The sequence below is a fragment of the Panulirus ornatus genome, chromosome 14 (genome assembly GCF_036320965.1).
Source record: "Panulirus ornatus isolate Po-2019 chromosome 14, ASM3632096v1, whole genome shotgun sequence".
In the NCBI taxonomy this organism is placed as follows: domain Eukaryota; kingdom Metazoa; phylum Arthropoda; class Malacostraca; order Decapoda; family Palinuridae; genus Panulirus; species Panulirus ornatus.
The window spans coordinates 51,756,208-51,774,721 of NC_092237.1; positions in this window are offsets into that span (position 1 = coordinate 51,756,208).

Genomic DNA, 18,514 nt, shown 5'->3' on the forward strand with positions numbered 1-18,514 from the left:
GAAATGAACGAAAAACAGATCATTAAATAAACACACAACATGGTGTCTGACTTTCGCGGATCCATCACACATTTGATCTAATTTCTCGTAAACCATAAAAGCCATGCAGACTACAGCTGAAACAAAAGCACTATTTGTGTTGGCATATGTGCCAGTACAATCGAATACTACTCGATGACTGATTAAGAATCTAAGAGTTTGTCATGTTTTATATCAGTACCTATATAGCTGTCGAATACCATGTCAATATCACATCACCTATATTTACATCCTATATGCATTTGTGTCATCATCTCCAGATGTCTCTGGTGATGGTAAACTGGTTACACATGCCATGGTGACTCACACGGCCACAGGTGACTGTGAAGTGTTTGAAACCGTTTGGAGAGAAAAAAAAATCTGGCCGATTCAACGATGAGTTGATGGGTCCAAATAGGAGGGAGTTTCCAACCCTCGCTAGACACTTCACACCTCTCCCCTCTACCTCCATTGTCTAAGCTCAGCCCTGGTTCCCTCCTGTTCCCGTGTGCTCATCTCCTCACACCTGGCTCTGACTCTCTCTCTCTCTCTCTCTCTCTCTCTCTCTCTCTCTCTCTCTCTCTCTCTCTCTCTCTCTCTCCTCACCCATGGCAACTCTCTCGTCATCCCGACTATCCTCACCCCTGGCTTGTCCTCATTCCCCCTTCCATAAAAGTGAATTCAAGGAATGTCGGTTCTATTATACCACGGGATGTATGCGTTTTTAGACTGAACGTGTCCCCTTTTTGGCTCTCTGTCATAGCACGTTGCAAGAGTAATATCAGAGCTTTTAGTGTTATCTTTTCATGTTTTTTTTTTCGCCAGGCGCCAGGAACAGATACAGAAACGGCCTCATTGGTGCACATCCATTCTCCGGCAGTCATATATAATGCATCGAAACAACTTCAAAAGGCCAACACACCATTCCTTGATCACTGCAAATGTCCTGGTTCAGCCCACTGACAACACGTCGCGCCCTGTATACCACTTCGATTTACTTCGTTCTATCCTATAATTATTATTGATATAAATATTAATTATTATCATTATCATTATTATTATCATTACTAATTATTATTGTCAATATTATAAGTAAAGCTCCAGATACCAAAGTCAAATACTAGAATACAGACATGAAACTGGGGGTCATGCCTCCTGGTATATGACAACAGAGATACAATGTAGTAATCATAACTCCTGACACGCTTGACAGAGGCTAAATGTAGAGAGAGAGAGAGAGAGAGAGAGAGAGAGAGAGAGAGAGAGAGAGAGAGAGAGAGAGAGAGAGAGATGGGGGGGGGGGGGGGGGAAGCATCCGCACGCCAGGCAGCGGGGTGGTTGCAGCAGGTACAGCGGTGGGTCGGCAGTAGAGCCTCAGACACGGTGCGTGTTGGGTGTGTTGCCGTGTTCTCGACTCCCGGTGTGTGGGACTTTTCTTCCCGCAGGGGGTTTGACGCGCAGACCAACGTCTTGTTTGTTAGCCTCCCCACGACCCCTGTCTGTCCCTACCCACCATGCTTCTACTGCCCCTATCAACCCTTCTCAGCCTTCTCCACCTCCATAACCCCTGTTAACTTAAACTACCCTCCCCCCTTCCACAACCCACCCAACTACACAACTACTGTTAATCTTCGCTACCTCTTCAACCACGTCCAGCCTCCCCCACCTCAAATAACTCTTGCCAGGTTCCTCCTACCTTTACAACCCGTCGGCCTCCTACCACCTCCACAACCCCTGTCAGCTTTTCTCCCCACCTCCATAACCCCTGTCAACTTTCCCCACTCCCACAACCCTTGCCAGCTTTCTCCCACCTCCACAACCCCTGTCAGCTTTTCCCCTACCTTCACAACCCCTATCAACTTTCCCCCACTTCCACAACCCCTGTCAGCTCCCCCCACCCCACCCCACCTCCACAACCCCTGTCAGCTTTTCCCCTACCTTCACAACCCCTGTCAACTTTCCCCCACCTCCACAACCCCTGTCAGCTTTTCCCCTACCTTCACAACCCCACTTCCACAACCCCTGTCAGCTTTTCCCCTACCTTAACAACCCCAGTCAACTTTCCCCCACCTCCACAACCCCTGTCAGCTCTCCCTCACCCCACCCCCACCTCCACACGCCCTGTCTGTCTTCCCAGCTTCCATAACTCCTATCAGCACCCTTCTATTTCCATACCCAATACCAGCTTATCCCACAACCTCTGTCCGCCTCCCCCTACAATCACTGTCAGCCACCTCCACCGCCCCTACACTCTCATAACCTTACCTTCTCAGCCAGCCTCCTGCAGCTTCCTCAGCCTGAGTCCTTTTCTCTTCCAATATATCTCCCTCCTCCTTGCTCCTCCCTGAGACCCAGTTACATCAGCCTCTCTCAACCCCGTTGTCTTTGTCAAATCTCTTCCCGTCTGATAACCTCAGCAAGCACCTCTCTCTCTCTCTCTCTCTCTCTCTCTCTCTCTCTCTCTCTCTCTCTCTCTCTCTCTCTCTCTCTCACCCCCTGTCACAGCCCAATAACCTACACTGACCCATCCTCCTCTGTGGCTCCACGTTTCGTCTCTTTCGAGGACACGTGGAAGTTGGTGGGAACTTCGACAGACAAAATATTTGTTGACTTCGAGTCCTGCGTGGAAACCTACCCTGAGGCTAGGTAGGGGTAGGAAAATTTTTGGAATCCCTTCTTCAAACCAAGAGGCTGATCTCGTAATACGTGGGAGTACATGGGGAGGAGAAGACAGGAGTGGGAGGAGGGGAGGCCACTGTCTCATGTACAGGTTGTTAACAAATCTAAAAACATATAATCAACGAGGTAAAGATACGTAAATATCTTATAACCAGGATGTGACAGGAAGCCCCCTCGTGTCTCCCGAACTTCTGCGAGAGTTCTGGAGTTCTCATTTTTATTCCAGAGCGTCGCTTCCACTCACTATCTCTTGGCAGACTTTTCGATTTGCCTGCCGATTGTCACGTCTTGTCTCGTGAACGTGTCAAGTTTGTGGAGGAATTCCCTCATTTGCAAATCCCGGTCTGACTTATTTTCTTAGTATCATTCATTTTGGTCTCTGTCTCCCGAGACTCCACGGCCATGACGCATGTGCGAAATCATTTTTTTTCTTTTTTTTGACATGTATAGCAAAAGTGCTACAGCCATCATCAACCATGGGCTGTGGAGACGGTCTCCCGCCGTGGGCTGCAAACTTCCTAAGGAGGCGTCGTCAACTCGTCCGCTTCCCAGGGGAAGGGTAGGCCGGCGTCTCATACTGCCCACCTCTGTTGAACTCTCGACTCCCTCTCCTTATCTTCCAACTTTCACACTCCAGTTCCCTCGTATAGCTCTCGCCCACACCAGCCGACTAGTCAACTCGTCCTCACACTCCAGCCATCTCGTCGCCCCAACTTCCCTGCTGTTAGTTTCCAACCGCCAAGGAGTACCTCGCTCCTCTCCCTACACGGATCACAGGGCCCTCAGGCTCACGTACATTATACCACAGACACTCGAGAACCAGAGGCAAGCAAACCTCTTTTAACACCCGAGTTAGACAAATGGATCTCGCGACAACATCAAGGATGCTTGGAACTTTCGTCCTCGACGCTGAAGGTGTTGCTATCGGCGATCATCTACTCGATCTGTTCCAGTCAGCAGAGAAGTCCTCCTCCTCCTCCTCCTCCTCCTCCGCCTGGCACTCTCCTTCAGGCAATACGTCATCTCTCGAACCCATCCCTTCCAGAGCGGATATCCAGCCAATTTCTCTTCCAAAGTCCAGTTCTATCTCCTTGGAATCCAGCGTCGTTACAATCCAGCGAACGTTACGGTCACGAGCGCTGGCTCTTAATCGCGTTCAGATCCAACCCGCGCCCACCTGAAAGCCGCAGTTTTCCACGCGGAAATTTCCCGCCAAATCCGTGAAAAAAACCACTAATCCTCCGCCCCAGAATGCAAGCTCGAGTGAGTGAGTGAGTGTTGCCATCGTTGTGGCTCCAGTTCAACCCAGGCTAGGAGGCTACTGCTGCTGCTGCTACTGCTCCCGCTGCTCCCTTGGCTTACTGTAGACGCAAGCAAGACTCGCATGACCAGCGACTTGCAATATCAGTTCTAGTCAACTTCTTCGCCTTCGAATATTTTCTTCCTTTCCCTCTCCCTACTTCTTTCGCTGGTAGTATTCCCCGTATTCTTTTTTTCTTTCCTCAAATGGTTCTAAATGTTTCCTTTCTTTTAATCTTTATACTTTTTGTTGTGGGGGGGGGGGGGGGGGCACACTTTCCCCATCTATTGATGGTTTAAGCACTCAGTGTTATCTATCTAAATTCCCACACTCCAACATACTCGCGTTTTCTGTAGTTTCTGTCCGCCCTCATCTTCTGTTTTCGATTTACCAATCTTCATACCACTGTCACAGTCCTTCGTGCTTTTCATGACCATCTGAAACAATTCTTTTTTTTTTCTTACATCACTGACGCCATTTCAGTCACCCATATTCTCTCTCTCTCTCTCTCTCTCTCTCTCTCTCTCTCTCTCTCTCTCTCTCTCTCTCTCTCTCTCTCTCTCTCTCTCTTCTTTCCTTACGTATGGACTGGCCTCGAGAAAGTCAGATATACCACATTCTCTCTCTCTCTCTCTCTCTCTCTCTCTCTCTCTCTCTCTCTCTCTCTCTCTCTCTCTCTCTCTCTCTGCGAATCATAAAATATCTAAATGAAATAGAATCTTGAAGTTTTTTCTTTTTTTCTTTAATTGCAATGGATGCGCGCTACTTCTAGATGCAGGGAAGTATGGATTCCGTTGGAATGGGAAGTTTTCTGATGAGACTGTGTACTCCGAATGGTACAGCTCGGTCAAAGATGACCTCATGCAGGTAACCTCATGTGGGCGAAGTCCGGTAACACACACACACACACACACACACACACACACACAGGAGGTCAGAGCGGTGCGCGTAATCTAATATATGCGCGCAAAAAAAAAAATGAAACACGATAAGTTCCCAAGCGCACTTCTGCAATGTGATCATCACACGAAAGTGCACTTCTGCAATGTGATCATCACACGAAAGTGCACTTCTGCAATGTGATCATCACACGAAAGTGCACCTGGGAACTTATCGTGTTTCATATACATATGCATCTTCAAGGCACATCCCTCACCTTCTTGCATACAGGTGGTGACATCCGCCGTTTCCCGTCAACAGGTACACCCTACCTTCCGTTAACAGTCCCTTAACAGTCCGTTAACAGTACGATCAATATTTTCGTTACGGGGGACATGGTCTGTCATCTGAGCTCCATCATAGAAAAAAAAAAACAAACTTTCGGACCATCACGGCCAGTCCATCTGTTTGAGTTTCTATCACTCGATAACTCTGAATTTCCCCGACCTTTAATTCCTCGTCATCAAACCTTACCACTGTTTGACCAGTGTGCGCGTTTTCCTTTCAACTGTGTGTGTGTGTGTGTGTGTGTGTGTGTGTGTGTGTGTGTGTGTGTGTGTGTGTGTACAGAGTTGAAGGACTTATTTAGATACGAAGGTCATTCCCTGGTCGTCTTCAATCACTCAACCACGTTACGTTTTCTAATAGTCTCATTTAGATACGAAGGTCATTTCCTGGTCGTCTTCAATCACTCAACCACGTTACGTTTTCTAATGGTCTCATTTATAGCGTTGACCTTTTTTTTTTTTCATTTGTCTTCTACGTCTCAAGAACTCTTATGTGGGTTGTTTTTAACATCTCTGGATTTTCTTTCTTCCTGCTCTTGTTTATTCTATAACCTTTTTACATTTTCCCTTGTCCTTATATTGGATTATGACGATACTCAGCTTGAATTTCTAATACATTTATCATATTTGTTCCTCTTGGCGAATTGGATATATTTTTCCAAGTCATCCTGGGCGGTTTCGAGTTTATATCGTCTCATTTTATAATTCATAGTGGAGATAGGTGGATAGTTAAATAGATAGATAGGTGTATATGGAGAGATAGATAGATAGATAAACAGACTGAGATGGAAAGGCACATCGATGAGTCGAGGAGAAAAACCTGCATCCTGTTCACATAATGAGGGGAGGGGGTGCAAATAATGTGCATCGTGGACTTGAAGGGAAAGGCATCCTTGAGCCGATTGTCTCTGTACATTCTATATTCTCTCTCCTCCAACGTCTCAACACATCCACCCGTCTTGCGTCCCTCTTCATTCGAGCCCACGCCTCGCATCCATACATCACTAACAACAGGATGACGATACCTTCATACATAACTATCTCTGCCCACACATCCTGTGGCCTCACTCCCCACACACTCCTTGATACGCCCAGGGCCTTTGCGTCGCCCCTCACCCACCCTATGGCTTACTTCAGCTCCCATATTTCCTTCCGCTATCACATCCACTCCCACGTTATCCAAACCACTCCTCTTCCTCTAGGCTTTTTTTTTTTTCAATTCAAACCCACACTCAAAGTGACTACTACTAAACCTAATAACTTTACTTTTGTTTTTATTAATATCAATTCTCAACTTTATTCTTTCACACACTCCGAATTCCTCGGTGAAATCTTTGTGCTTTACTCTCCTTGTTTCGACGCCTAGGATATCGCTCAGAGGAATACTGCACATCTGGATTACTGTCTTTCTACGAATTCTGGGACAAAGATTTTACTTTGACAAAAGAACTGACAATGATCTATCAGAGATTTATGGAATTACTTGATACTAATCAAATCTATTAAGATCCATATCTATTCTTCAGATCTATTACTTTTCATTCGACATATTGTGCAATAGAAGGGACGACATGATAACAGAATGTGAAGTTGTGTCGAGCTTACAAATTCACTTTAGTCTACGGTTTATATCCACACACAGCATAGGCTGGTCTCAGACTTGTCAATACTGGAAGTCTTTCATTTCAACCCTCCAATTAGAGTTAATCCTTTTCCCCAGGTGGGCTTTGAACCTTCCTTCTAATGAACCTTTGCCGCTTACTAGGGGTAGAAGGGGGATGGATTCGCCCATTAGCAAACCCATGTGTCTTCTAACCTGAGGCGAGGAGAATGAGAAAGATTTTCCATTCCATCCACGAAGAAGATTTCTCATGTATATATATAGCGATACCACGATCAAGGGTCTTTCTCTTCTCTCTTCCTCCTCCGACTCCTTCGAACTCTTGAGGACAAGTTGACCTCCTCCACTCCCCTGCAGGTAAAATGTAACGTCTCATAAAGCACTAGATCTTGATGGCGAAAGTGCCCCTTGATTGGCTGGCTCGATTACTTTTCCCATCCCATGACGAACGCAAAGGTCAACCAGTCAGGCGAATGTAAGAGATCTTTTCGGACATAATGAGCAGCAACATAGGTCGTGGTTCAGTGAGCGAGGGTCACACACACACACACACACACACACACACACACACACACACACACGTCAGAAAGAGACTCCTTCATCAACGTCCTCTCTCCACTCGATCTCTCTTTTACTCTGTCACTCCCACACTTGCTTCTCCTCCCTTACGGCCACGGTGGAGGGGTTAGGAACGTGGTGAAGGTGATGAATCGTTATGGCCGCCCCCTCAACCACACACACACACACACACACACACACACACACACACACACACACACACACCCTCAGGTGGGGATGGGGGAACTCTCCCGTTCGGTTCTCTTGAACCTCTGAAACCACCTGCAGGACTCGGAGCGCATGTGAGGCGGTGACAGCCGATTCATTCACGATGACTCGAGTCTTTTCATTCTGGCGTCATATATCTCGCAGTACCAGGATGTTACGCGCGTCAGGTGAAGTACAAAAAAAAAAAAAAAATACGACAGACTGAGGGTTTTTTTTGGGGGGGGAATAAAAAAATATTGTATTGATGGTACATGCTGGAGTGTGGCATTACTGAGGATCGTTTCTCCAGCAAGTGGCACACCAGACGAAACTGATTCGAGACAAAGAGACACATCCAGTGTGGCGGTGTAGCAACCTTGTGTCTGGAGGGCTTCGAATCAGGAGTGAACGCAAGTGTTCTTCAGTATCCTTTTCTTCACGTGGATATTGATCTGAAGTGGTTCTTGAACATATGAAGAACGTGTGAAGAGCGAGTGAAACACAATGAACCAAATGATGAATCTGTGAGCTTCGAGACGAAGGATCGGACAGCCTCCTACGCCTGGAAAGAACTTCCTTTATTCTGGCATGTGTATAATTACGAATCTTGTGCAATATGAAGAAGAACTGAAGGCTGTTCGGTGCTACGTGGTGGTGAGGGAGGGCAACACCACCTCTCTCCTAAGAACCTTGGCGGATATGATGGCTATTCGGGGCTACGTGGTGGTGAGGGAGGGCAACACCACTTCTCTCCTAAGAACCTTGGCGGATATGACGGGTGTTCGGTGCTACGTGGTGGTGAGGGAGGGCAACACCACCTCTCAGAGTCCTAAGAACCTTGGAGAAAAAAAAAAAAAGGGTTTTTGAGTCTCGTTCATCATCTGCTTCTCTCGATGAAGGTTAGTGTGTTACTCCTCTTCTAACTCGTGCAAGGTTTCTTACCTCAGGACAAGCAACGATCACCCTTTCCATCGGAGTTTTCTTTTTTTTTTTCCTGCCATGTAAATACCATCATGAATTGCTTCCCTCTCTCTCTCTCTCCCGGCGAGTTCCGAGAACGGTGAGTAAACATGTTGATTTCCCGATGGCGAAAATATTGCTATTCGTACACAAACTGGGTCCGTGGTTAAGATACTATGCGCTGCAATCAGGAGCAGAGTAATGAAGGCCTCTCTTTTGAAAAGAGAGTAGATCCTCGATGAGGCTAAACCTCCTTCGTTAAATACGGTGGGTCAAAGGTCACCTGATGTCTCTCTAACAGGAGAGGGTAGAGGAGCAATGCTGTCTCGGTACAGAAACTGGATGTTGAGCAGATGTTTCATACAACGGTAATTGGCTTGGGTACGAAACGCGCGCTGGGCCCCCCAGGGGTCGAATTCGGGACACGTCCGCGGACTTGCGAGCCGACCCTGTTGCTACTGTACCCAGGGGTCCCTGGCGGACGTACCGTCACGCTCGTCCGTCAACTCTACCGTCCTGTTCGACGGTCGTGTCTTTAATGTTCAATGTTCGAAGCGTCGTGTTCAAAGCTCCTAACGTAGTGATCAAGGCTCGTAACGTCGTGTTGAAGGCTCGTAACGTCGCGTTCAAGGGTCGTAACGTCGTGTTCAAGGGTCGTAACGTCGTGTTCAAGGCTCGTAGCGTCGTGTTCAAAGCTCGTAACGTCGTGTTCAAGGGTCGTAATGTAGTGTTCAAGGCTCGTAACGTCGTGTTTAAGGCTCGTAACGTCGTGTCCAAGGGTCGTAGTATTCAAGGCTCGTAACGTCGCGTTCAAGGCTCGTAACGTCGTGTTCAAGGCTCGTAGCATCGCGTTCAAGGCTCGTAGCGTCGTGTTCAAAGCTGGTAACGTCGTGTTCAAGGGTCGTAGCGTGTTCATTGAAGTGAAGCCTGCTTATCGTTAGCGAAGTTACGACACAGGTTCCCCACAACACCCCTAGCCATCGTCAGTATTACAGTGAGGCCTCATTACTCATCGTATGCACACCATCATTACTCATCATATACGCATCATTACTCACAACATACCACCGTTCATCATCGTAGATCAATACTCCTCATACATCATCCCACGTGGTCATCATCTCACAGAGGTGTATATCACGGGAGTTTCCTAATCGATCGAGGCGCCTGCCAACGTCTTAGATATCTGGGAGGTATTTATTTCATATATATATATACATATATATATATATATATATATATATATATATATATATATATATATTTTTTTTTTTAAGTACACATGCACACATACATGTCCCTATAAACACATACCTACGTAAATACACACACACACACACACACACACATATATATATATATATATATATATATATATATATATATATATATATATATATATATATATATATATATATATATATATATATGGCAATAAACGTGAAGTATTTATAACTCCCCTGCCATATGATGATGAACGTCCGGTCAAAAACTGTCCTTTGTTCTCTGACAGACTCTCCTGCCTCCCCCGGGTACGACAACTAACGATGTGTTGAAAGAAAAAAAAAAAATACACCATAATACTTAAAGGCAGAAATGCTATTTTTGTTTTGAATTCATAACGTATTCTTTCTTTTCATATATTTTCACATCATTTTCATTTTGTAATTCATAGCAAAATGTACTTCATCCTGGAGGAGGATTAATCAACACACATAAAAAAAAAACGATATTTTTGGGACAGTCGCCAGCGTCCACTCTTCACCCGAGCTGCCAGACGGATGAGTTATTTGCCACAGGGACGAGCTGCCAGACACACGAATTACCATGCGACCGTGCTGCCAGGCGGACGAATTACCGCACGACCTTGCCGCCGGACGAACGAACTGCCAGACAAGACGAATTACCACACGACCTTGCTGCCAGGCGGACGAATGACCATACGACCTCGCTGCCGGACGGACGAATTACCATAAGACCGTGCTGCCAAACGGACGAGCTGAAAGAGCAGTCTACCTGCCAGACGCCAGTTTGGGGCCTGCCAGGTCCTGCAGTTTCCCCAAGAGAGATGTTTGAGCCGACTGTTGCATGAGAATCATGGCCAGGCATAAGACAAAGCCCCTTAAGACGTGAGCGAACTCGAGGGAGGAAAACAGGCTAAGGAAGTCGAGAGAAAAACACACACTGAGTGAAAACAAAAACCAAAATGCATCTCTGAGGTTCAGTTACAGCAACACACATGAAGTTAGAGCAACACACAGTAAATCAAAGCAACACACATTAAGTTAGAGCAACACACACACACACACACACACACACACATTAACTTAGAGCAATACACAAAGTTAGAGCGATCCATCTCACGCTAAAGTGTTACATATGAAGTTAAGAGCAACACACGTGAAGTTAGAGCATTACGTGAAGTTGGGGGAATACACACGAGGTAAGATTAATGCGAGCGGAGGAAACAAATGGCTCGCCTTCCTCCTGGAAACCGTCGGGGGCTGCATTCCAGACACGAACAGAAAATGCAAAAAATTCAGAGGAAATGAGATTGAAAAAAAAAAAGAGGGAATTTCTCGAGCGCACAAAATATGTTGAGACTTTCATCACTGCAAAATAAGAGGTGGAGAGAGAGAGAGAAAGAGAGAGAGAGAGAGAGAGAGAGAGAGAGAGAGAGAGAGAGAGAGAGAGAGAGAGAGAGAGAGAGAGAGAATCATCTCTCGAGGTCATATCTTGAAGCGTACTGGAAGAAATCCGATTTCCAGGCATACCCTTCGATGTGCACTTCGACTAGATGAAAACGGAGAACTTTTCCAGGAACTTCGAGGGGGGCGGGGCCGTTGCTCGCGCGACATCGAAGTGCACAAGAAAGGGTTTGACGACGACAATGACTCGTCGGGTTGTGAGAGGTTGTGACCTCGCTAAAGAGTTGGGGATAACAACATACCATTCGACCGTGGCGGCGTCAGGTATACGTGCGAGCATACCCACTAGATACGGAGAATGGAAACATGGCTGATAACAGAACACATTCTTCCAGGGGGGTGTGCGCCCCGAGGTAATCTATTCCTACATCTGATTAGTATTTTCTTTTTTTCATTCTCACTGGCTTCAACGGGGAGGAAGGAGGAAGCCAATGTGGGTGCCACACATACGAACTGCATACAACATCCTAACATAACAGTTGGTCAGTGGTGATGGTAGAGTACGTGAGGAAGGGGGAGCTATCTTGAGCGACGGGTCAAGTCAGAGGTGATGGCGGAGTACGTGAGGAAGGGGGAGCGATCCAGAGCGAGGGGCGTCCATCTTGGAGTTACAGCCGGTACCACAGTCACTCGAGGCAGAGGCCAGCCAGCCAGTAACTCACTAACCTGAGGATGGTACATGGTCCCACCTCTTGTGGGGATACAGGCGGGTAACTCGCTGAGGAGGGCGCGTTTGATCCCAGGTCGGCGCAATTAACCTCGTCTTGTTCAGGACTGCTTGGCTCGGGCGTCTCCACGTCCAAGTACCTCCTCCTCATCCTCCTCCTCCTTCTGCTCCTCCTCCTCCTTCTGCTCCTCCTCCTTCTGCTCATTGGGCGACCAAAGGTCGCGAGAGACGTAACCCTTGAACCTGTGACGCGGCTAACGCACTCGACCTGGTGCGGCTGCAGGGCCAGACAGACAGGGTGGCTGCTACATGCTTGGCTTGGCGTCCCGCCCTCGAGAACGGCGGGGAACACCCGGGAGGCACGATGACCTAGTATGTGACACCTGACCCCCTTTGGGTAAGGTCAAAGTTCACGCCATCAAGACCCCCAAAGGTCGTACCGTCGTCATGAAGGTCGTCGTACCGTCGTCAAGAAGGTCGTTATGAACCGTCGTATCTGAAGGGCTGATCGCTGTCGTCCTTCGTAAATCAAGGGAACGCTAACGACATATTCTGTAAATTGGCTTCGAGTCTTTCACGCTGGTTATCAAGATCATGTCGTTATCCTTATCATTTACTGTAGAGAGCAGTTATCAGGATCATTTCGTTATCCTTATCATTTACTGTACAGTTGTTATCGAGATAATTTCGTTATCCTTATCATTTACTGTAGAGAGCAGTTCTACATACGTGTGTGGGCCCTATCTCGTGTGTGTGTGTGTGTGTGTGTGTGTGTGTGTGTGTGTGTGTGTGTGTGTGTGTGTCAGGGAAGAGGGAGGACACTGACGTCCTCCTCCATATACATATGACCATTTCATACCATAACAATATTTCCCCTCTGACTATTAGCGTCACGTCCTCCATCATAAACATCCCTGCCTCATGTTGCTATGATGTGTGTGTGTCTGTCACTCTCGCTAATAAACACCCAGCGTTTTGGTAATCAATATATATATATATATATATATATATATATATATATATATATATATATATATATATATATATATATATATAACATGAGGGCACTTTTGACAGTTTGCGACAGAAGACTGGTAAAATGGATCTACTTGCCTCTCACCTCCCCATAGGTTGCCTCTCGCCTCCCCACAAGTTGCCTCTCGCCTCCCCACAGGTTGCCTCTCGCCTCCCCACAGGTTGCCTCTCGCCTCCTCACCACGCCAATAAGCAGGCATCACAGTGACGCTCCTCTCATGCAAATGAAACCGTAATGGAGCATTGTCGAGGGTGTGCTCAGAAAACGGAGTAATTGTTCTTAAATCATCGTATACTAAAAAGTCTCTTCTGAATGAAAACGAGAATTTAGAGGAATTTCACTCCTGGGGGGACTCATAAAAAGGAGCAATGGGTCATCTAGAGAATTATTCCGGGTTAGAAAACCCGATTATCTGGAAAATTTCCTCATCTATATAATATTGATAACTCTCTCTCTCTCTCTCTCTCTCTCTCTCTCTCTCTCTCTCTCTCTCTCTCTCTCTCTCTCTTCCTGGGTTAGAAAAAAAGAGCTTGTCGAAAAAGGCTTCTCTCTCTCTCTCTCTCTCTCTCTCTCTCTCTCTCTCTCTCTCTCTCTCTCTCTCTCTCTCTCTCTCATCGAGTCACTACCCAGACATATAATTGGAGTGCGAGCGAGTTAAAAACATCGCTCGCCAAAATACTCAGACATATTTCATCCGTGACCCGAGTAACTTTTTTTTTTTTTTGAATACCGTTTCGTAACTGACTCATCCTGTTGTCTGGAAGATATCTTCACCGTTTTATAAAAGAAATCTGCAGTGCTTTGTGCCAGGTATCTGTCATGTTCTGTGGTGGGTATCTACGATCTTCTGTGGCAGGTATCTGCGATCTTCAGTGGCAAGTATCTGTGACCTTGTGTGGCAGGTATCTGCGATCTTAAGTGGCAGGTATCTGCGATCTTCTGTAGCAGGTATCTGCGATCTTCTGTGGCGGGTATCTGCGATCTTCCGTGGCGGGTCTCTGCGATCTTAAGTGGCAGGTATCTGCGATCTTCTGTGGCAGGTATCTGTTATCTTCTGTGGCAGGTTATCTGCGAGTATCTGCGATCTTCTGTGTCAGGTAGCCGCGATCTTCCGTGGCAGGTATCCGCGATCTTCCGTGGCAAGTATCTGCGATCTTCCGTGGCAGGTATCCGCGATCTTCCGTGGCAAGTATCTGCGATCTTCTGTGGCAGGTATCCGCGATCTTCTGTGGCAGGTATCTGCGATCTTCTGTGGTAGGTATCTTCGATCTTCTGTGGCAGGTACCTGCGATCTTCAGTGGCAGGTATCTGCGATCTTCTGTGGCAGGTATATGCGATCTTCTGTGGCGGGTATCTGCGATCTTCTGTAGCAGGTATCTGCGATCTTCTGTGGCAGGTACCTGCGATCTTCAGGGGCAGGTACCTGCGATCTTCAGTGGCGGGTATCTGCGATCTTCAGTGGCGGGTGTATGAAGACAGTTACCAAGACGACAGCCCGTGGCACAGTCACAGACTGGACGACCTGCTTTCTTCCAGTCACTTGACAGTCGAAGCAATCATCAACAGTGCGGGGAATTAGCTGCTTTTTTCTTCCCTACAGACGGGAAATAATGAGAAGGGAAGTTTTCCTTGTGGTAAACAGAGGCACGAGAGTGGAAATTAAACACGGTGAAATCTAGTGATGAAGGATTAGTTGTTGTTAGGCAAATATTTACCCGTAGAGCATGGTGGTACGATCCCTCAGGACGACGGTACAGTCCTAGAGCACGACGGTACAATATCCTGAGCACGCCGGTACGATATCCTTGAGCACGACGGTACGATATCCTTGAGCACGACGGTACGATATCCTGAGCACTACGGTACGATATCCTTGAGCATGACGGTACGATATCCTTGAGCACGACGGTACGATATCCTTGAGCAAGACGGTACGATATCCTTAAGCACGACGGTACGATATCCTTGAGCACGACGGTACGATATCCTTGAGCACGACGGTATGATATCCTTGAGCACGACGGTATGATATCCTTGAGCACGACGGTACGATATCCTTGCGCACGATGATACGATATCCTTGAACATGGTAATCCGACCTTTGAACAGGGAGGTACGACCCTTGGGTATGATGATGACCCGGCCATCGTACCCAAGGGTCGTACCGTCGTGCTAACGGGTCGTACAGTCGTGCTCACGGATCGCACCGTCGTGCTCAAGGGCCGTACCGTCGTGTTCTGTGGGTCCAATGCTCACGAGCGCAACAGGTAAAGAAACATGTATTTCGGGTTCATGTCAGCATGGAAGAGATATTGACGAGTCTCCCCCTTTCGAGAGATAAGAAGAGATCATCTCTAATGCTTTCCAGGTCAACGGGGGAATCGAACGTGTGAAAAGAATGAACGAAGGAACGACACATCAAAAATACACGAGCGTAATATCAAGAAAAAGGAGATTGGCCATCTTGCAGCCACCTCAAGGAAATTGCTCGAATATTGGGTTTGGAAACCCTTCGGTAAAAGGAACATCTATTCTTTCTAGAGAACAAGGAGGAGCGAGAAGTGACTATTTTATAGAAGCAATAACTCCTGGTGTCATGATTACACAGAATGTCATATACCGTCACATGTGACGCTGCTCTCTCTCTCTCTCTCTCTCTCTCTCTCTCTCTCTCTCTCTCTCTCTCTCTCTCTCTCTCTCTCTCTCTCTCTCTCGCATCTCTTCTCAACAGAGACACAGGCCGACTGTTCATCACCAGAGCCCCCAGGATGTGACTGGACACGACCGTCCCCACTGGTGAAGAGGACTCCAAGGGCGCTGACCAGAGGACTCCAAGAGCGCCGCTCTTGATGAGCCACAAGGTGGGGGTCGTCAGCCACATCAGGGACGAGTCTTGAGGCCGAAGCTGTCAACAGATTATGGAAACTTTGGTCAAAGTTGGAAAAGAAATAATTGGTCTTGTGAACGTCTGCGATTTCCCCGGACCAAAAAAGGGTCGACATTTTGTAACCTTCCTGAGGAAGGTCCAACAGCCTTTCCTTCCCCACCGTTTCCATTCGATTTCTTCCTCCACCACTTTTTCTGTCTGCATCTGTCCTCTTCCTCTACCTCTCCGCCTCCTCCTTTCCAAGGCGTCTGTAGAAGTGGCACGACAGTTCAACATCTCATTCAACTGTCACTTCAAGGCCACTGATCATGCTCTGTCGGCTGTGTATTGCTAACACCCCGCCACCCCACAGCCTCCTCAGGTCCATCCCCAACGAAAATATTGCATAACCGAAGCGTGGAACACAACACAATACGTGTACCATTATCATATAGATATACGGGTGTGCAATACATACTGCCCTGGCGAGCTGAAGGTCGCGTCCTCATAAGCTTCGTGATGCATTAACTGACTTATGTCGGTCTGTGTGTGTCTGTGTGTGTGTTTGGTCCGGGACGTCCCTTAACGTCTGTGTTCCTCTCTGTTGCATGACGCTATCTTGCGCCAAAGGGATCTATTACACCGGTTTTCATGGGGCGATAAACCGTCCACGATGCCCAAGCAATTTTCTGGGCAAGGGAGAATTTCCTGTTTTGGGGCTGTAACATTGAGGATGACGGCGGTGGTGGGTCGTCTTATGTAAGGTGAAGCAGCTGTGGCTGACCAGTGTATATATATGTATACACATACATACATATATATATATATATATATATATATATATATATATATATATATATATATATATATATATATATTCCTGTGAGTCCACAGGGGAATGAAACACGATAAGTTCCCAAGTGCACTTTCGTGTAATAATCACATCAGGGGATATATGTATGTATATATCTATCTATCTATCTATCTATATATATATATATATATATATATATATATATATATATATATATATATATATATATATATATTATCCCTGGGGATAGGGGAGAAAGAATACTTCCCACGTATTCCCTGCGTGTCGTAGAAGGCGACTAAAAGGGGAGGGAGCGGGGGGCTGGAAATCCTCCCCTCTCGTTTTTTTTTTTAATTTTCCAAAAGAAGGAACAGAGAATTGGGCCAGGTGAGGGTATTCCCTCAAGGCCCAGTCCTCTGTTCTTAACGCTACCTCGCTAATGCGGGAAATGGCGAATAGTTTGAAAGAGAAGAAAATATATATATCATGAGAGGCAAGTGTTTTGGGAGCAGCTAAATGAGTGTGTTAGCGGTTTTGATGCACGAGACCGGGTTATAGTGATGGGTGATTTGAATGCAAAGGTGAGTAATGTGGCAGTTGAGGGAATAATTGGTATGCATGGGGTGTTCAGTGTTGTAAATGGAAATGGTGAAGAGCTTGTAGATTTATGTGCTGAAAAAGGACTGATGATTGGGAATACCTGGTTTAAAAAGCGAGATATACATAAGTATACTTATGTAAGTAGGAGAGATGGCCAGAGAGCGTTATTGGATTACGTGTTAATTGACAGGCGTGCGAAAGAGAGACTTTTGGATGTTAATGTGCTGAGAGGTGCAACTGGAGGGATGTCTGATCATTATCTTGTGGAGGCTAAGGTGAAGATTAGTATGGGTTTTCAGAAAAGAGGAGTGAATGTTGGGGTGAAGAAGGTGGTGAGAGTAAGTGAGCTTGGGAAGGAGACCTGTGTGGGGAAGTACCAGGAGAGACTGTGTACAGAATGGAAAAAGGTGAGAACAATGGAAGTAAGGGGAGTGGGGGAGGAATGGGATGTATTTAGGGAATCAGTGATGGATTGCGCAAAAGATGCTTGTGGCATGAGAAGAGTGGGAGGTGGGCTGTTTAGAAAGGGTAGTGAGTGGTGGGATGAAGAAGTAAGAGTATTAGTGAAAGAGAAGAGAGAGGCATTTGGACGATTTTTGCAGGGAAAAAATGCAATTGAGTGGGAGAAGTATAAAAGAAAGAGACAGGAGGTCAAGAGAAAGGTGCAAGAGGTGAAAAAAAGGGCAAATGAGAGTTGGGGTGAGAGACTATCAGTAAATTTTAGGGAGAATAAAAAGATGTTCTGGAAGGAGGTAAATAGGGTGCGTAAGACAAGGGAGCAAATGGGAACTTCAGTGAAGGGCGTAAATGGGGAGGTGATAACAAGTAGCGGTGATGTGAGAAGGAGATGGAATGAGTATTTTGAAGGTTTGTTGAATGTGTCTGATGACAGAGTGGCAGATATAGGGTGTTTTGGTCGAGGTGGTGTGCAAAGTGAGAGGGTTAGGGAAAATGAGTTGGTAAACAGAGAAGAGGTAGTAAAAGCTTTGCGGAAGATGAAAGCCGGCAAGGCAGCAGGTTTGGATGGTATTGCAGTGGAATTTATTAAGAAAGGGGGTGACTGTATTGTTGACTGGTTGGTAAGGTTATTTAATGTATGTATGACTCATGGTGAGGTGCCTGAGGATTGGCGGAATGCGTGCATAGTGCCATTGTACAAAGGCAAAGGGGATAAGAGTGAGTGCTCAAATTACAGAGGTATAAGTTTGTTGAGTATTCCTGGTAAATTATATGGGAGGGTATTGATTGAGAGGG